Source organism: Diprion similis, chromosome 12, assembly GCF_021155765.1.
Source record: "Diprion similis isolate iyDipSimi1 chromosome 12, iyDipSimi1.1, whole genome shotgun sequence".
Classification (NCBI taxonomy): Eukaryota; Metazoa; Arthropoda; class Insecta; order Hymenoptera; family Diprionidae; genus Diprion; species Diprion similis.
Window position 1 is genome coordinate 308881 of NC_060116.1, and position 21493 is coordinate 330373.

Sequence of the window (21493 nt, forward strand, 5' to 3'; positions counted from 1 at the left end):
GGATATATATTTTTCCTTATTTATGGGTAGCAGTGTAACCGCTCCGGGAAAAGTTGAAGCTAGGGATTTGATCAAAAAATGTGAATCGTAACCGGACAAATTGTGGAAAACTATTGGAATTGTATGCGACTCGTTGAAATTCAAATTACACCGATAATGCGCAGGACCGCGATATTTACCCGTGAAGTGACAATGATCGTGGCACTTTTTCTCCTCCGGAGTAAACGGCTTTTCACAGATATGACAATTTTTCGCGCGCATGTGACGATCGCGTTGCACTTGGGTCAGAGACTCCATCGGAATTATATTTTTGATTCGTGACTCTACTTTAACCGATAAATCTTTAAGCTGCTGCATGAACCAATCTATGCAATCGGTGCCGCGTTTACTGTGAAACTCCGATAAAGTCTCATCGTACGCGCAATGTACGTAGTATGCTACACTGTGCGGGATATGCTTTTGAATTTCATATGTTTTACGGTTTTGAAATTCATCTACAGGTTCGGATTCTAATATACATTCGAGATCGGCGTAAACAACAAACGGGACAGTGCCTTTGTTTTTGAAATTTTTAAACTTTAAATTTAAATCTTCAGATCTTGGAAATTCCATGCGCACTTCATTCAACATAATACAATCCTGCCGATGGTGGTCGTAGGCGCCTTTCACAGCGAAGTGACACAGGCATCTGTCGCATAAAAACAGATGGCCATCATGTTGAGACAATTGTTTGCTAACCAATCGTGAGAGATCTTTGATCCAAGCAAAGTGGAATCTTGGTGTGAATTCGCGGTTCACATCATGTTCGGGACAATTGTTACTTTCAAGCATTAGAAGATGAATCGTGTCAACGTTTGCGCTGTGCAAATTTTTACTCAAATAAATTGGTACGATGACGCTTTTTGTGGATTTTGCATGGTGTGAAAAGGTTTCGGATTCTATTCCATATACCTTGATTTGCAAATTATTTAATTTCTCAAACTTTCCCACGTCATGCAGTGTAGCGGGAAATTTGTAACCTGTGCAGTTGAACTCTAAAATATGCCTACGATAATGATGCACCCTCTGAGCGTCTTTGTTGACCGGGTGGAGGGCTGCAGCTGTGGCCCAGAGAAGACATCTTTCGTCTTCGATTTTCACGTTGACCACCGCCTTCTTGCGCTAAATGTCCTCCGGTAGCGTGACGAATGTTGAAGTCCCCGCGGCGAGAGGCTGGTACCGGTTGACGTTTACAGCAATATTTAAAATCTCGATCATACTCCAGCCGGAATCGCGTTGTCCGAAATCTTCGACCTTTACGAGCAGTTTGTTCTTTGTCTCCGCGAACCAACCGTCTATATCACTGGAGGGGAGGATCGTCACGTTGGTTGTATTGAAGCTTTTGACTTCCGCGGTGACCCCCTCGTGCTTTACGTTTTTAAATTTACACGTCAGTATGACGTTGACCTTCACATTTCCCTCATCACGCTGCACCAGCTTCAATTTTTCGACGGTAATCCGCTGCGCGTCATTCAAAAAGGCATCCAAATCCTTATGGCCAAGATTGGTCACAATGCCAGTGCGAATCCGGTTAGCAAAAGCGCTATCAACATCATCCCACTGTACACTCACAGAACTGCCAATATTGCCGCCTATCACCAAACCGTGCTGCCGCTGTTCCTGCTGGATCTTTGCCACCCAGGATTGTATGAGGGAGATCTTATGTTGAATTTGCTGTTTCGCCCCCACACTCAATCTCGGCTGTTGTAGAATATCTTGCAAATCTTTTATATTTGCCACTCCAATACCGATCCAATGATTAAAGACATAGTGACTTCCTTCTCCGGGAGTTTGCTCACGCAACAAATTGTACGCCTCCCCCATCTGCTCGACGAGTCCCATGTATGCTTCGGCGGTCATGACTTTGACGTTGGTGACGATGATATTCTGAAATTTTAACTTCCACGGGTTGTGTAAGACTGACGAGCCTGCAATGGATGTGCTGTCCTCGTGCCGAAGGATCGGGGGGGGGGGGGGGGGGGGGTCTCCGCGTTCTGCAGCAGCTGCAGTCTCCAAGATAAAAATTGTAGTCAACCATGTCTGAGCCTGCACACGCCCATCCCTACCCTATCAGTGAAAAAGATAAAACGTTGAAGATACCCTGTGGGAGAATCGGCTGACGAAAAGCGGCTTCGAGCGGCATAGAGATGAATTCTGATCCCTAGACTCTTGACCGGGTGATTTATGTTTATGGGATCTGACGAAAAGGACTGAAGAAAAGTCGCATGTGCAACCTATCTAGCAGGGAAAAATCACTCGAGGAAAGGCAGGCAGTGCAGATCCATGTTACAAAGTTCTACGATGTTTGACGGGAAAACCTTCCGAGAAGGGTCTTTCGGGTAAAGTGTCTTGAGAAATTTTTTCATGCTACACATCTCGTGATAATGATGATGATTTTATGGATTATTCCGGGGAGTAAAATCATGTATTACAAAAATTACACAATTATTTATCATATATTTTCACACAAATGAAATTCATAATATTTACATTTATTTTACAAAAACGGATGAAAGTTATGAAGATATATGTATAATTGTAATGGATTAAATAATAATCTTGTTGCATATAACATTTTAATTCTATGTATGCGCTAGGATGTAATTACAATCAGTTCTATTTTTTCTAAATATGTAAATAATTTTATTGAATACGGCATTCTTATTATATGTATCAGCGGGGATGTAATTGTTGTAAATTCTATTGATATTTTCAAACATATTGCCTACATTTTTTAGGCAGACGATTGCATTCCAAACAGTCTTTAACCAGAGGGTTTGGGCCGTCCACTATATCGCCATCGGGTCCGGGTATATAATGCAGGGTACATCTGCGGCAACTGTAGATGCTGGCGTCCATTTTCATATTCTCAGGCAGCTTATCCCACACATCATTGATGGAATTTGATGCGAACATGTAGACGAATTCTTTCGGCAAAAAAGCGATATCCTCAGACCTCATTGCTCTTAAACCAGTCAATTCCTTGTACAAGCGGAGTGATTTCTCGAGAGAGCCGGTACACTCCTTCAAATACCAACTTCTCAGCCGCTGCACGTTCTCAAAGGCACAGTTGTATTCCGGGATGTATTCAGGGTTGTCATCATACCAAATCGATCCTTCTTCCGCATATTTACAAATATCGTCCGATGGGAAGTATCCGTGGTTTAGGTCGTGCATAGGTGCCACTTCCATATATTTCAATTTTACCAGTGTAGGGGGTTCGATGTGCAAATCTTCCATATTAATAACTGGCGTGGTGCCACCGAGGATCTCCGTCAACCATGCTTTATTCTCTGCTCCTTTGACGTATACGTAACACGCATTTCTCACAATTTTTCTCAGAATCTTCGGTACTTCATCGTGAGATTTGTTGCCGGCATTCCATGGTATCCCGTGATGATTGCGCGTTAACCAGGCGTTAGTAGCTCTATATTCGATTGGTAGGCTGGTTAAATCACATGGTGGTTGAATGAGGATGTGCTCCAAACCCGAACCGTTTATGTATATGGCTGCGACTTCTTTGGGTACAAGCTGGTTGCCTTGACCGATGAAACATTGCACGTCCAGGATCATCTCCATGTTGCAGAGGGATGCCGAGTTCGATTTTTCTCAAATATCCGTAGAAGACTGACTATTCGTTCCCCCGCATACCAGTTGTTATCCCCTCGAATCTGATGGAAGTGGAGGGGATACGATGTAAATTATCTGTGGCACCTAACTGCACGAAAATTCAAACTTGTTGAACTCTCCCCCGAAGTATTTCAACTGTAGACGATTTGCCCCAGCCATATCACACATTTTGGTCAGCTGATTCGAATCTTCTTGCAGAACTTTCGCGATTCTTGGTTGTAGGAAGACGTTGTATTCCCCCTCAATCTCGGCCAGAACACGTACCCCGAATTTCGTTTTGACCAGTCGTAGTCCGGTGACGTTATACACCTCTCCAATTTCGAATTCCGACATCTTCTTGGTCGGCAGATTCTCCAGGCGGCTGGCGTGGTTGATTTTTCCCAAATCCATTGCGTTTTCGATGAGAGTTTCTTTTTTCACAAGTACGAATAGTTCACGACGAGAAGACGATGAGAACAGAGTGACTATCGAAATGAATCCGTATTTTATATACCATCCATCCCCACCACGATTCTTCCATCAAACAAGACTCGACCTGCATATCGTGGGGAAATTTTTGATGCACCGCCCCCGCTCTCCATCCTCCCGTAACCGACATCTGGCATTGTTTAATAATTTTTGAAGAATCTTTTATGTGTGACAGATTTATTTCAACAGCTGCATCCGGCATTTATGATAAAATTCAGTATGTACAGATTTATTTACATTACCACCCACTGCATTCATTATCGGCATGAGCTGGAAGGCTGCATTTCCAGGAATTTTTCTCAAGTGGTCTAGCGTTATCTAACTTCGAGCTTCCCGCCGTCGAACAAGACCCGACAGGATTTTACCCCCCCCCCCCCCCGGGGATTCGCCGCGCGCCCAACCCCCCCCCCCCCCCCGCTGCGCGCCGCTGCAGCCGGCCCGGCCGGCCCGGAGGAATGGGGGGAACCCCCCCTCGAAACGCCGCCATTGTGCGCCAGAACTCTCATATCTTTACTTACAGCAAAGTATATTGTGAATTTATGAAAATAAATTTGACTAAGAAACACGGTAGAACAATCAGCAAACTACTAACAGTTTTACAACAGAACGTACCGCAACTTTTTCTCTAATTGAACGACGTTCTTGCCATCTATTCCTATATGTATTATGGTAGCTACTGACTTATCATAATTTTGTCTTCACGATCGGTTAATTTTTGTTTTTTTGACGACTCTAGTACATACTGGCTTTTAAAGCTTTCATTCAACTATGACTCCAAATTTTTTATACTGAAGCCGGTATTTTACGTAGTTTTTAATCTAAAGTACCAACTAATGTTATTTCCGAAAAGGCAGATTCATTATATAACATCATTGCCCTAAGAATATAAGTAGTAGGTAATTATTCTTGTTATTTTGTACACTAATTTCATCATGTCGTATTCTTTGTGTTTTTTCTCCAAACAGAAAAAATGATCAAGAATTTTCAGAAAACACATGAACCGTTGGGGCATACGACCTGATACCATTATACACGCGATATTGGCAAGATCATCCCACCCTCATCTCGGATGCATTAAAAATTGTGATCATTTTATTGTAAAATTCACAAAACTCAGACATATCAATAGATTGTGGATGGATAGAAATTCAAAGCACGTTCACTCATGACTTATTTATTAAGTTCCAAAATCATGTATAAAAAAACTTTTTCCGTATGTCCCACTCGTCATCTGGAAAAAAACCATTATAAATGCAGCTCCACAATGATTATTGAATTTTTATAGCACTTCTTAAAATAATTTCAATTATAATTAAGTTATCATGAAAACTACCAAATGGCCATTTATTTTGTTTTGCTTTAACCAATATATCTAACAAAACTTATTAGGAAAAAAAATACACCGATTTGAAGACCGACGCATTTGTAATCATAAAATCCAAACTGTGCCTTTGAGTTATGGTATCGCATTTGAATATGATAACACAAAACCTCAGTTTTTACTTTTTTACTGACAGATAACCGTCTAGAAAATTAGCAAGCTTGCGGCCTTTGTCCCGCTGCTGGAAATATTCGGCGCGTCTCCGTCTTTGCACGCTGGCACCGGCTCGTGTCCCTCTGTGGGATTTTTTCTTCCCTACACAAAACGAACAGAATCTTTTTAGAACCATTCATTGGACTGGTTTCCGAGCCAAATTGTGAATATCCATCATATCTTTCGAGTAGGGGGCCAACTTGAGCAACGCAACACCCGCACCATTTTTGATTAGAATCTATTAACGCCTACCTTGACGAATGATCTTGAAAAATTGGCGGAAACTACTTCATTATTCACTCAAGTGTGAACTGTGCCAACTACTCACCGCCTCCAATTGTATCGTTTCGGCCGCTCATTTTCGCCCGAATTACAAATTTTTACCTGAAACATGCATATTTACTTGATACTACATAGCATTCCTTTTTTAACAACAACAATTAAATCGAAGAACTGAATAACAAATTCCAGGACCAGCGCCCCGTGGTTCCCGCGCTCCAGGACCTTCACCTGGTGAATTCCGACTTCCAGGACCAGCGCTCCGTAGTTCTCCCGCTCCAGGTCATCCACCTGGTGAATTTCGATTTCCAGGACCAGCGCTCCGTAGTTCCTGCGCTCCAGGTCCTTAACCTGGTGAATTACGACTTCCAGAACCAGCGCTCCGTAGTTCCCGCGCTTCGGGTCATTCACCTGGTAGATTTCGAATTCCAGGACCAGCGCTCCGTAGTTCCTGCGCTCCAGGTCCTTAACCTGGTGAATTACGAATTTCAGGACCAGCGCTCCGTAGTTCCCGCGCTCCAGGTCATTCACCTGGTGAATTTCGACTTTCAGGCCCAGCGCTCCGTAGTTCCTGCGCTCTAGGTCCTTAACCTGGTGAATAACAAATTCCAGGACCAGCGCCCCGTGGTTCCCGCGCTCCAGGACCTTCAACTGGTGAATTCCGACTTCCAGGACCAACGCTCCGTAGTTCCTGCGCTCCAGGTCCTTAACCTGGTGAATCACGTCTTCCAGGACCAGCGCTCCGTAGTTTCCGCGCTACGGGTCATTCACCTGGTGAATTTCGACTTTCAGGCCCAGCGCTCCTTAGTTCCCGCGCTCCAGGACCTTCACCTAGTGAATTCCGACTTCCAAGACCAGCGCTCCGTAGTTCTCCCGCTCCAGGTCATCCACCTGGTGAATTACGACTTCCAGGACCATCGCTCCGTAGTTCCCGCGCTTCGGGTCATTCACCTGGTGAATTTCGACTTTCAGGACCAGCGCTCCGTAGTTCCCGCGCTTCAGGTCATCCACCTCGTGAATTTCGATTTCCAGACCAGCGCTCCGTGGTTCCCGCGCACCAGGACCTTCACCTGGTGAATTCCGAATTCCAGGATCAGCGCTCCGTAGTTTCTGCGCTCCAGGTCATTCACCCGGTAAACTTCGACTCTCAGGATCAGCGCTCCGCAGTTCCCACGCTCCAGGTCATTCACCAAAATTTACGAAATCAAGAGTAAGAGTTGCCATAAGCTTGGGCACGTCAATGAAATCGGATCGTTTCAATCTTTGAACAAAAAGTCGAACATACGTACACGCTGATGTTAACTTCTTGATGGATGACAATTTTCTTTCTTGCATTTTATAGTCTTGTGTCACTTGGCCACCGAGTCACGGTTACGAGTTCGGCGCACCGGATTTCAGTCTGCCGTTAGCGTCAGGCGGACGTAAGTCATCTTTGTATTGACGTTAATTTTAACATGATACTTCAATTTTTACATACTTGCAGAATCGTATAGCAATCAATTGTATGGATTTTACAGCTTCAAGTGTTTGTTATTTATAAATCTGATTCAATTATTTCTACTGCGAGAAATTTCCATCACTGCCCTATCCACAGCTCATGGCAAATCCGACTGCTACATCTGTTCATCAATTGTTTAGAAATTTCTAAAACTTAAAAAAAAACAAGGGTTGATATAGGTGACATGTTATTATTATCATCATGAATGTTGCCAATCTTAAGTACTGCTTAATTGGCATGTTCTTCGCATTATTGTTAATATATACCAAAAGGTAATTATTACTACCGTTTGCTAATTCAACTGTGAATATTTTCGTACTTAAGATTGGCACTGTTGTCGATATACAAAATATGAACGTCCTTATGAAATCCTCTTATCTCAGAGAGGAAGCGAGGGCGTTTTGACGGTCTATGTCGTTTCGTGTGTTTGTGTCTTACAGACGTGTAATGATTCATTGTGTGAGTGATGTATAATCGATAATCCGTATGATACTATATTGCGGATCAGGAAGTTCTGGGTTGTTAAAACGATAATTAACGATTGTTGGATGCTCGCGTCTTTGAGAAAACGGAGCCTCGGCAATATTGGATACTGTAGCACATGTGGATGACGCATCCGTGTTGAACTGAAATCAATTATTCATTTGGCGAAAATCAATTAGTCGTGTAACGATATTTTTGTAATCAGAATTAGCACTGTCGTCGATATTCAAAATATTAGGTTCCTCCGAAATCCCCTTTCCTCAGAAGGGAAGCGGCGGCGTTTTGACGCTCTATGTCGTTGGGTGTGTTTGTGTCTCACAGACGTGTAATAATTCATTGTGTGAGTGATATATAATCGATAATCCGTTTGTTACTATGCTACGGTTTTCGAAAATAGCTGGTTCCAGTCTTAGTCGCCATCGAGAAAGCTGGAGGACACGACGCACGGTGAGACAGTGGAAATATTCAGTTATTCAATTCAATTGTTGTTGTTAAAAAAGGAATGCTATGTAGTATCAAGTAAATATGCATGTTTCAGGTAAAAATTTGTAATTCGGGCGAAAATGAGCGGCCGAAACGATACAATTGGAGGCGGTGAGTAGTTGGCACAGTTCACACTTGAGTGAATAATGAAGTAGTTTCCGCCAATTTTTCAAGATCATTCGTCAAGGTAGGCGTTAATAGATTCTAATCAAAAATGGTGCGGGTGTTGCGTTGCTCAAGTTGGCCCCCTACTCGAAAGATATGATGGATATTCACAATTTGGCTCGGAAACCAGTCCAATGAATGGTTCTAAAAAGATTCTGTTCGTTTTGTGTAGGGAAGAAAAAATCCCACAGAGGGACACGAGCCGGTGCCAGCGTGCAAAGACGGAGACGCGCCGAATATTTCCAGCAGCGGGACAAAGGCCGCAAACTTGCTAATTTTCTAGACGGTTATCTGTCAGTTAAAAAGTAAAAACTGAGGTTTTGTGTTATCATATTCAAATGCGATACCATAACTCAAAGGCACAGTTTGGATTTTATGATTACAAATGCGTCGGTCTTCAAATCGGTGTATTTTTTTTCCTAATAAGTTTTGTTAGATATATTGGTTAAAGCAAAACAAAATAAATGGCCATTTGGTAGTTTTCATGATAACTTAATTATAATTGAAATTATTTTAAGAAGTGCTATAAAAATTCAATAATCATTGTGGAGCTGCATTTATAATGGTTTTTTTCCAGATGACGAGTGGGACATACGGAAAAAGTTTTTTTATACATGATTTTGGAACTTAATAAATAAGTCATGAGTGAACGTGCTTTGAATTTCTATCCATCCACAATCTATTGATATGTCTGAGTTTTGTGAATTTTACAATAAAATGATCACAATTTTTAATGCATCCGAGATGAGGGTGGGATGATCTTGCCAATATCGCGTGTATAATGGTATCAGGTCGTATGCCCCAACGGTTCATGTGTTTTCTGAAAATTCTTGATCATTTTTTCTGTTTGGAGAAAAAACACAAAGAATACGACATGATGAAATTAGTGTACAAAATAACAAGAATAATTACCTACTACTTATATTCTTAGGGCAATGATGTTATATAATGAATCTGCCTTTTCGGAAATAACATTAGTTGGTACTTTAGATTAAAAACTACGTAAAATACCGGCTTCAGTATAAAAAATTTGGAGTCATAGTTGAATGAAAGCTTTAAAAGCCAGTATGTACTAGAGTCGTCAAAAAAACAAAAATTAACCGATCGTGAAGACAAAATTATGATAAGTCAGTAGCTACCATAATACATATAGGAATAGATGGCAAGAACGTCGTTCAATTAGAGAAAAAGTTGCGGTACGTTCTGTTGTAAAACTGTTAGTAGTTTGCTGATTGTTCTACCGTGTTTCTTGGTCAAATTTATTTTCATAAAATCACAATATACTTTGCTGTACTATACCTTAGTGGCATTTCATAGAAAAAAATTTCACGGGCAAACAATGTTTAGTGAAACCAATTATTTTTTATTTTGAACGTCGAAGAGAGCTTGGAAGTCAGTCGGATTTTGATGTGGTGACCGAAAAATTATCAAAATTATTGATACTTGCATTAAATGACCTATTTTTTATCGATCGTGCGTCGAGGTAGGTGTAAACAGATTGTGATCTTTTCAATCGTTGGATACGAATTCGATCGCACGTTTACGTTGATCTTAATTTCTACATATTCCGTTAATTTTCACATATTCATATGATCGTATGGTATAATGGTATAGTAGTTTTCACCAATTTTTTTATGACCGTTCTTCACGTTTGGCGTCAATATATTCTGTTCTTTTGTATTGATTTACATATATCACCCATTCAGCAATCCCTTGAACATCCATAAAACACTGACAACGAGTTAGCGAGCGCAGCGAGCGCACGAGCACAAAAACCAGCCACACCAGGCCTCCGACCCCGAGCGAGCTTTAGCGAGCGAGGGTTTTAAAGCTAGTTTTAATAAAAGTTCATTCCTTATCAAAGATAACCCTTTTCCAAGTATTATTCTTCCCCTTCCATTCCCTGAACGAGGACAAAGACGAGATCAGATCAAAAAGGGCACCCGGATCAACATCTTGGGTGGGTACAAGGACTACCGTCCCTCTGTACCGTAACATTCTGGTGGCGGCGGTTTTACTCGTCCTACTGCCTTCGCGAAGTGATTGGTGGAAAATTTGTCAAATACAAGTGCATAATCTGCCGACATCAGTGAAATCTGTCGTGCTACTCTCGACGAAAAATCAACGAACTATTACCATACACACACGAACGTTGTCAGAAATTCTCCATAATAATTATTTCGAAGACTATATTCAGTCCTTTCAAAGTTTGAGTCAAGTGCAAGTGACCAAGTTCCACATCACCGATATCGTCAAGATACCATAAATTTCGGCAACTCACAATCACCTCGATAAGCCGTAATTTCGAGCCATAGTGCCGCTACTGCACCTCTAAGCAAATTCATGTGTGATTGAACACCACACATCCAGTCCTAGTGCATGAGCGGATCCACGTCACTTTACTCAAAAAAAAAAACCGTCAAGTCACGGATCTTTGCGCCATTTGAAATATCAGTAGTACTATGTAAAAAAAAATACAATTTCAAGGATTTTGAATTTTTTTCAAAAATGGCCGAGTTCGAGCTATGTAAAGTTTTGTATACCACTGTTGCACTGCTATGTTTGAAAATTCATATCTCCGAAAGTATACATCGGAGCGGACTGATCCTGCAATCTTTCTGTTCGTAAAAGAATGCGCTTCGATAAAAAAAAATTTATTTGAAAGAAAAACATTTGTTTCAATATTTTTTCACCGTTTTGTTTTTGATTTTGCTGCCATTTCCGCGGGACTAACAACAATTCATGGAGATAATTTTTTTCGGATACCTGTATCCTTCCTCTTTAATCCTAAAAAAAAAATTGATGGAGAAGTTACCAGGGCTGGAGAAAAAAAATGAAACGTCTCGTCGCGCGTCACCGCGCGCGCCGGTCCACGTCAGCGCTACTCCCGCGAACTCGGTGTGTTGTGTATATGTATATGTATCGAAGTGAGGAGGTCAGTTTCATAATTCCAGGTCAAAGAAGCTTCATAACCGTTGAAAAAAATGGTGAAAAAATATCGGTTCAGAAGCATCTGATGTTGAATAATCTGAGAGAATTGTATCGATTATTCCGTGATCGTTATCCGGGTAAAAAAATCGGTGTTTGTAAATTTGCAGAGTTGGTGAATTTTTAGTAGTATGCGATTTCGCTGAGAATTATGCATTTGTTTTACAAGATTCCACGCAAGGGTTTCACTAGAGCAATAATGAAGCGACTATTCATCCAATCGTGGTTTACCATAAAATTTACGCCGACGACCAGTTGAGACATTTTAGTTTTGTGAGAATTTCAGAGCATCTGAAACATAATACAGTCGCGGTTCATTTATTTCAAAAAAAGTTGATCAACTTTATAAGAGAGAAGTTTCAAAATTCGATTCCTATAGAGAAAATAATTTATTTCTCCGATGGAGCAGCTTCCCAATATTAGAACAAAAAGAAATTTCATAAACATAACACATCACTTCGAAGACTTTCAATGCGAAGCCGAATGGTATTTTTTTGCTACATCACATGGAAAATGGCCGTGTGATGGTGTTGGTGGAACTGTTAAGAGATTAGCTTCGCGTACGAGTTTACAACTGATTGGCAATTCCGATCCTATCCAAACACCGCTGAATCTGTATAATTGGGCAGGTTCTTATTGTCGGAGCATATCTTTTGCGTACTGTACGTCTGCAGAATATCAAGCGGAAGAATCTATTTCACAAAATCGATTCAATAAAGCCTTGACAGTTCGTGGCACTCTAAAATTACATGCGGTTATTCCAGTATCTCATAAACTCATCAAAACAAAATTATTTTCCGCATCAGAAAAATTTGATTTGACGAAAATTATGAATTAATTTCAGAAAGAGGTTGGCTACTAAGCGTTATCCTGCGAATCATCGCTGAAAATATCGGCCCTTTTCAGAGCTACCAACATATTGCAAGATTATCTATCAGTCATGTAACACAAACTGAGTGAAATAGAACTAAACCCAATTTCAGCACAGGAGTGCTCAACGAACCATAACCGTACTGGAATTCTCAGAACAGGTATACTCCAAGAAAGGATGACCAATGGACGGATACTTGAGGGCTAGGGTGGTTAATATCTATTTCCGTAGAATGGATAGCCCGGGTAAGTGGAAGAGCATCAAATCAAATTGAACTCCACTATATCGTATATAATATACGCAACACACCGAGTTCGCGGGAGTAGCGCTGACGTGGACTGGCGCGCGCGGTGACGCGCGACAAGACGTTTCATTTTTTTTCTCCTGCCCTGGTAACTTCTCCATCAACTTTTTTTTTCAGGATTAAAGAGGAAGGATACAGGTATCCGAAAAAAATGATCTCCATGAATTGTTGTTAGTCCCGCGGAAATGGCAGCGAAATCAAAAAAAGAAACGGTAAAAAAATATTGAAAGAAATTTTTTTTTCCAAATAAATTTTTTTTTATCGAAGCGCATTCTTTTACGAACAGAACGATTGCAGGATCAGTCCGCTCCGATGTATACTTTTGGAGATATCAATTTTCAAACATAGCAGTGCAACAGTGGTATACAAAAGTTTACATAGCTCGAACTCGGCCATTTTTGAAAAAAATTCAAAATCCTTGAAATTGTATTTTTTTTTTACATAGTACTACGGATATTTCAAATGGCGCAAAGATCCGTGACTTGACGGTTTTTTTTTTTAGTGAAGTGACGTGGATCCGCTCGCATCAACAACAATCGTAGTCCGACTAACCAATACCGTTGTGATCAACCTGACGATAGACGGCAAGTACGAGATTCATCGAGAGGCTCACCTTTCCCGGCCACCTACAGGCTCATTAGTCGAGCCCTGCGACCTTGCTGTCGACGCCCTACTTATTTCATTGACGAATCGACACCGGAAACCACTGCTTATTCATCTTAGGACAACCTCACCAGCAACTCCGAGAACACCATCTGCATCTTACCATCTGCAAGCGTCAGCCAACTATGCACTTCCGTATAATCCCGTTTTTCATCTACGTGTAAGTTAATTGTAATATATTTTTCGATACCGCAAAACCTCGAAATCAAAATCGCACCGCCTAATGAAACTGGATCAGATTTTTGGTCAGTGAAAGATGTCTTACCAACAATACCCTCTATTAACGGTCACAACATGCCTTTTGACTCGTTCGTAGAGCAATTGCGCGACGTAGGAACTCTAATAGAAGCAACAGACAGAACGATTTTCACCAAATTTGCGCAATTTGAAGTCACACACCATGCCTCTCAATATTTGATAGGAAAAAGTTGCAACGACGTCGAAGACCTCATAGCCGCCCTTAGTCGAGCTTACCGCCCGGATATTCCCATACGTCAATTATTTGCCCAATTAGATAGAATTACCCAAGAACCTCATGAACGCGTCATAGATTACTCGTGTAGAATAAGAGCAATATCGAAAGAAATTAACAATGCAACCGCAGAAAAGCATTCGCCAGACATAGCTACTATATTACTAATTGATTTAGAAAAGGATACTGCTAGATCGTTTATTAGAGGGCTTCGTCCAGAATTGGAGTGGAGGATGGCTACTATCAGACCATGACCGACCTTTGACGTCGTCGTCAGCATCTCCAAAGGTGGAGAGACGGAACAAATTAACCGTCAGATGATATTTTCTGCACAATATTCTACTCCTTCTACACCTACACATCTCCCGTTACCCCCCGATAACGCCTCCCTATCTCAGGTATACACAACTCCATCTTTTATACCCCCCCCCCCCCCCCTGATGTCACTGCCGACACCTGGCTACGCTTATCAGCCAGCGTCCCGTACCGAACCCAACTAGTACGCTCAAGCTCTCGATCCAAACGCCCGGCTCACTGACAATGCAAATGTTCTGCCCGTTACTTGCCAATTTTGCAACCATCGTGGTCACTCCCTCGCGAAATGCCATCGTGCACGATGGAAGAGATGCTGTACTAAATGTCGGAGAATGGGCCACTTTCACGACGGGTGCAACCCGACTGATGCACCGAGCAGAAACCAACAGCAGTACTGTGCTAATTGTAGGCGCAGAGGCCACACAACAGACCAATGTAGATTCTCTCCGCATAGCAATAAGGTTTTGGAAATTCAAATCAACATTTAAACGACAACACTGCCTGTGAGCAATGCAAACAACTAGCGTTCAGATCCTCAAGTCATATCTTAATAACAGCTTCAACTAACCCCCCCTTAATTTCTACCGACACCCCCGAGTTAACAAAAACTTCTAAATTTATTATAGACACCGGTGTAGACGTGAACTTGGTCAAAGAAAATGCTCCTAGTCCCCTCGTACGACACACAACCGACGAACCTCTCACATTGACTGGTACAACAGACAAAAAGACGAAAACCATCGCAAAAACAGAAATACATTTTGATAATAACTCTCACGTCTTCCACTTGGTCCCTGACTCATTCTCTATCCCGCATGACGGTTTTTCAGGCCAGCCCTTTTTACGGGAAGAGAGAGCAACTATTTCTTTCAACTCAAATTCGGTAATGCTTGGATCCTCATTGCCAATCCACTTCGATAAAATTGATCAATCATCCCCCAAAAATCCCCGCGTAATTACAATACAGGCCCGTACTGCAAAAGCCATCCCAATAATAGTCGCAAACCCAGATATCAGAGTAGGTTACCTTAAACACATCGATCTGGGCGACAATATTCTTTGCAGCGAAGCATAAGTTGAAAATAAGAACGGCATCGCTTACGGAACGGAATCAGCTGTAGAGATGATACCCCCAACGGTAACTCTAGCCGACTTTGACGAACCACTGAGTACAGTCACATCAAACATTGCGTCTGCTTCGCCGAATAATCGCAACAACGATACCCAACAAAAACCCCCTCAGTCGCAACCAACCTGCACAACGCGTCCGACTAATAATTCCCTTCCCCGTCCCCTCCAGTCCACTGACCTCACACAACAGCAAGCCGATCCTCCCGTACCTGAAAACAGTGCACCTCGCCCTGGTGCCGCAACAGTACTCTTGACTGACGATAGGTCAGAAAGATTAGATATCCTAAAAAATAGTTTGCATCTGGATCATTTGAATGACACCGAAAAACAATCCATGTTCGACCTCGCCACGGAATTTAACCACCTTTTCCACCTCCCAGGTGATAAATTAGGCCACACCAATGTAACTCATTACACTATCCCCACGACGGACGACACGCCGATTCATACGAAACAATACCGTTTTCCCAAAATCCACAAAGACGAAATTGAAACCCAGGTCGATAAACTCCTTAAACAAGACCTTATTAAACATTTCGCATCCCCTTATAACTCCCTAGTGTGGATCGTTCCCAAAAAATCTGATAGTGATCGCAATAAGCGTCGGCGCATGATTATTGTCTACCGAAAACTTAACGAGAAAACTATTGGCGATGCATATCCCATGTCCGACATCACTGAAATCTTTGACCAACTTGGCTCAGCCAAATGCTTCTCTACATTCGACCTAGCCTCCGGCTTTCATCAAATTCCCATGCCCCGGAACATAGTGCCAAAACTGCATTTTTGACACCTCGAGGTCATTATGAATTTTCTCGTATGCCTTTTGTATTAAAGAACGCCCCTGCCACGTTCCAAAGGCTCATGGACCAAGTCCTGCTAGGCTTACAAGGCAACGAGATGTTTGTATATTTGGAGGACATGGTTATTTACGCTCGAAATTTACAAGAACATGAAATTAGATCCAGAAAATTGATGAAAAGACTAACTGAAGCCGGCGTGACTCTGCAGCCAGACAAATGCCAATTCCTGCGCAAAGAAGTCGTTTACCTTGGTCACCTTATCACTGAGTCAAGAGTTAGACCTGACCCCGGGAAGTTAGTAGCTGTGAAAGAATATCCTGTCCTGAAAAATTTCGAAAATCTTAAACAGTTCCTTGGTCTTTTGGGTTATTATCGCACGTTCGTCCGAAATTTCGGATAAATTGCGAAATGCCTCACTCATCTGAATAAGGAGGATACCCCTTTCATTTGGACATCCGAACACCAATCTGCCTTCGAAACCTTACGTGATTCTTTATGCAAAGAGCCAATTCTCCAATACCCGGACTTCAGCAAGCCGTTTACGCTTACTACCGACGCGTCGAAATTCGCCATCGGTGCGGTTCCAAGTCAAGATAAGAACGGTGCCGACTTACCAGTAGCGTACGCATCCCGAGCGCTCAAATACGCTGAATGAAACTACTCGGTGCCCAATAAAGAATTTTTAGCAGCCTACTGGAGCATCAACCACTTCCGCCCCTACATTTATGGTCAGAAATTTACCTTAGTTACGGACCACGAGCCCCTCAAGTGAGTAAAAAGCGTTAAGAAGCCGTTTCTCGTTTATTACGATGTAGCCTAGAACTAGCAGAATACGATTTTTATACCAAACATAAAGTTGATGTCAATAATTCAGTTACCGATTTACCTAGCTCCCCTCACATTCACAATCCTTCCTATAGCGATTTTCTCATAGAATGCGACACGTTCCCTCTTCTGCGTAATAAATATATTGAAAAAATTAAAGCTGACCTATTACAGCAAAAAGATAATTTGGCTTACTGCATCTCAGCTGATTGCCAAATATCAAAAGGAATCGCGTTACAGCTAAGGGAACGTAAATTCATGAATCAAGAACAATTCAGAGAATTCAATCCGACTGTGACTGACGTTATTCCTACCACTCACGGAAACCGAAAAATTGATAACCCAGTGACAAAGCCAAAGTACAATGACAAACCCTTACCACACGATTTTTTGACACCTTGGTTAACTTCAAGAACGCGCTGCAAGAAGATGGCGTTGTCTCTGTCTCAATCCCAATCATAGGCTGTGGACTCGACAAACTAATATGGAGCGTGGTGCGCAAAATGATCCATTATGTTTTCAAAAATTCAAAGATAAACATTACAGTTTGTCGCCGGGACCCTCCCGTCCCTGCCCTCTCCCACGCCGATGATGCAACTACGTTCACTGATTATCGCCTCTCTGACCCCGTTCTTTCCACATCTGGAAATTCCTCTCCTTCCCCCCGTCCTCCACGGAAGAAATCACAACGTTCGATTAAACCCTTGGCATTCCATATGCCTTCGCCTCCCCTCCCAACCACGGACGCCATAATGCCTCCCCCTCGCGGACCACCACGTCAGGCTAAGAGATACCCCCCACAGCTTTTTCGAAACCTACGAACCCCTCCTCTCTCTCCTTCCCTGCCAGCCTACAATTACGACGACAGCTCTGATCTGCTAACGGACACCGAGTATCATACGTGCGATCATCAATCGGACTCTCATATGAAACTAAAAACTTTGACCATAACACTGCTTTCGACACTGACGATAAACAAACGGACACCCCCCCCCCCCCACGCTTTTGCACACTTTGTTGATCACTGGGACGACATACCAGTATCAGACAATATCCAAGATACCAACGACGGACTTTTTATGCTTAAAACCAACTATGCTCACTTTATATCAGCAGACTGCTCTTGGACTAAAGGTATACCAGCCCAGCTTGCCCGGGAGAATATCGTTGACCCGAAAATCGTAATGAAGCCCCCTCCGTGAAAAGTTGACATTGTCGAATCCAAGCACACCAACCGACGTATTTTTACCATGATATCGAAATCAAAAGAATCTGACAAAGACAAGTTATGCGATACTTTTAAACTATTGTCTAAACTGAAAACGGTGTTGGCCGAGTCAACGCCAAAATCCCTTGCATTCACAATGTCCGGAGACGACTTAGGCGAACTCGATCCTCGCGTTGTCCGAAAACTTTTGTCCTATATTTTCGCAGATCTTGAAATTCAAATTACACTTTGCCGCAATACTACGGTCGTTCCAGACGAATGTTTACGAAAAGAAATGATCAAAGAATTTCACGAATCGTTAGCCGGTGGTCATCAAGGCGTCATTAAAGTATATAACCGCATACGACAAAGGTATTTTTGGCCACATATGAAAGAACAAATCCAGGATTGCATAAGAACTTGTGAGAGTTGCCAGAGGCAAAAATTAGTCAGAGTTAAGACCAAGTTGCCAATGGTGATAACGGACACCCCTGCCGATGCATTCGACAAGGTGGCGTTAGACATTGTTGGACCCCTTCCCCTCACTAATTCAAACAACAAATATCTCTTGACACTGCGATGCAACTTGACGAAATTCCTAAACGCTATCTCTTTGCCTGTCGCCACTGCGAAAACTATAGGTGCAGCCTTTGCAAAAGAGTACATTATACGTTACGGTGCCCTTCGAGCAATACTCACGGACCAAGGACAAAACTTCATGCGCGCAATCATCAAGCAGCATTGTAGACTTTTCAAAATCAAGCAAATTCGAACCACAGCTTACCGTCCTTAGTCCAACGGATCGCTAGAACGCAGTCACCTCGTTCTCATTGAACACCTTAAACATTACACGAACGCGGGTAAAGACTGGGACGATTACATCCGCTTTGCCATTCTTTGTTATAACACCGCGAAACACGAAGGTACTAACTTCACCCCCCATCAGCTAATTTTTGGTTCTCATGCCAAACTTCCAACAGACGCAAACCCTGCCAGCGCATATACCTGTTCCTACGATTCCTTCGTCCTAGATTTAATTACCAATCTATCCAGCATACGAAAACAGGCCGCGTTTAACCGTATTCAAGCAAAACACCGTTCCAAGACGTACTACGACCGTCATGTCAATATCCAAAATTTCGAAGCAGGTCAAAAAGTCCATCTACTAAATGAAACCCGGTCTAAATTTGACGACGACCACTATAAAGGAGTGTACAGAATCAAACGCATAATTGACAATATCAAAGCAGAAATTTTCATTACTCCCAATAAAACTAAAATCGTTCATTTGAATAAACTAAAATTGGCACAAGAAGGGAGCGACCAAAATTGAAGTTCTTTAAACATCAGCTCCCGCACAAGCCGCTCCTTGACCAGAGCCTTAACGCCAGCTCCGACTCCCTCCACATTTGGAACTAAGCCCTCTACTATACTGCTCTGAGTTAACTATATACCCTTTTTACTATTATAATCTGTAACGATAACATGGATATGAACCACATTATCATACCTACATTACTATAAGAACTATACATAATTCAAAATTATACCACACTGCTCTAGGTTAACTATGATTGTAATGCTATGTACTACAGACTATTCCTGGCGAAGTGATCAGCTACCAGTCACCTGATTCCATTCTTCTCCTCATTCTAAACATTCGCTCGCCATACCTCAACGAATGTTTCCTTCTAGGGGGGGGGCGTGTTACGTTCGGCGTCCCGCCACATGTCTCTCCCACCTTCCTCGAAAACCTCTCGCCTCTACCACCTGCCATTCCCATCGTAATGCTGCACTCCATATCTTGTCTTCCTATTACCATTTTGCCTTACGCCACTCGTTATCGCCCTTACCTTGCTGTTTTTATTCCCCTTCGTCCTGGATCCTCGCTCCTATCTCACGCTGAAGATGTACTCGGATCCCAACGCTCTAACCTTCAACATCTAGCTCCAATTCCTGTTCCCCAAAAAGTCACCTCGCCTACTCCCCAACGACTCCGTCGCTTATTTCACCCCATTTCTGAATCTCAATAAAAGTTCATTCCTTATCAAAGATAACTCTTCTCTTATTATTATTTTTCCCTCTTCCATTCCCTGAACGATGAAAGTGAGGAGACTGGACCAAAAAGGGCACCCGAATCAACATCTCGGGTGGGTACAAGGACTACCGTCCCTCTGTACCGTAACATCCGGAAAACTTTTTTTACGTCTTAATCAAATTGGGATTTTGTTTTTGGAAAACTTTTTTTCATTTTCTGAAAACTTTTCTTCGTTTCTGGAATTTTTTTTTTCATTTTTAAATAAATAATTTGACAAAGGATCGTCGGAGGTGTCGAACGTAAGTACTCGTGGCAGTTTTATACATACAGCTAATCCCATAATTAGTTTTTATGGGGCAGCGGCAAACCCCCAAGGTACGGTGTCGGTCTGCCCAGGTATCAATTGTCGCTTGTCATCTTGCCAACTCAGAGCCAATTTCTTCTGTACAATAGTACTTACTTGATGTTTTTTGCTACGAATTAGACATTGCGATCAAGTCAATTCCTTGTAAGCCAACAGGCAGCACTTATAATCGTCAAACGTGATGGTGTTCAGCGTTGAATTTTTGATACCCTTTGCGCGTTTGCGTACTTTCGTACCATTGACGTGTTTTTTCTCATCCTCACCCATCGTCGTAAAGGTGTACAGCTTGTCTCACAAACCAATGAACTCTGTCATAATTTTCCCGTTGTTTTCGTCCTTCATTATGCCCAGACGTTTCTTGTTCTTGAGCGGAATATCGTACACATTGTCGAGAGGGTAGTCTGAGGTGTCAAACATTGAGTCAACATCACGTTTGACGATATCGTAGATGTTCGGTACATTAAATTGGTAAATAAAGCTGTCTGTGTCGGTGTGCAACAATTTGGCTTTTTGTCGGGAAAATTCGGCTTTATATAATTGTAATGAAAATCGTACAAAATAATTTTTGAAAGGTCTAAAATTGCCGCACTGATATAAATTGGTTTATTAAAGTAAACTTTGGCTCGATTCATTTCTATAATAACCATATTAGTATCAAATACGGTGCAACTATGAAAGTTTGCCCTAACGATAAGCGCTCTCGCACCACCTCTTCCCTCCCATTTTGTAACTGATTTGACATCTGTGTGATTTCGCACATTCTCCATAGTTTCACCAAAAACAGCGTTATTCATCAGCTTGTAGAAGTTTTTCTCAAATTCGTTTCTGGACTGTTTGCGCATGTTGGTGTTGAGCGTGATGTAAGGCTCGAGCCATGGAAATTGTGGGAACTTCAAAACTCTATACACTTTGACTAATTCCAAACCTAAACTC

At 42.1% G+C, this 21493-nt stretch overlaps 1 long non-coding RNA gene across 1 annotated transcript; it reads right to left on the bottom strand.

Moving 5' to 3' along the window:
• Positions 1-10303: 10303 nt before the first annotated feature.
• Positions 10304-21127, bottom strand: LOC124412993. Its single transcript, XR_006929838.1, has 3 exons — positions 21116-21127; positions 19335-19339; positions 10304-10433 (listed from the first exon to the last, which is right to left on the bottom strand). It is a non-coding gene; the product is annotated as an uncharacterized LOC124412993 (long non-coding RNA).
• Between the last annotated feature and the right edge of the window lie 366 nt (positions 21128-21493).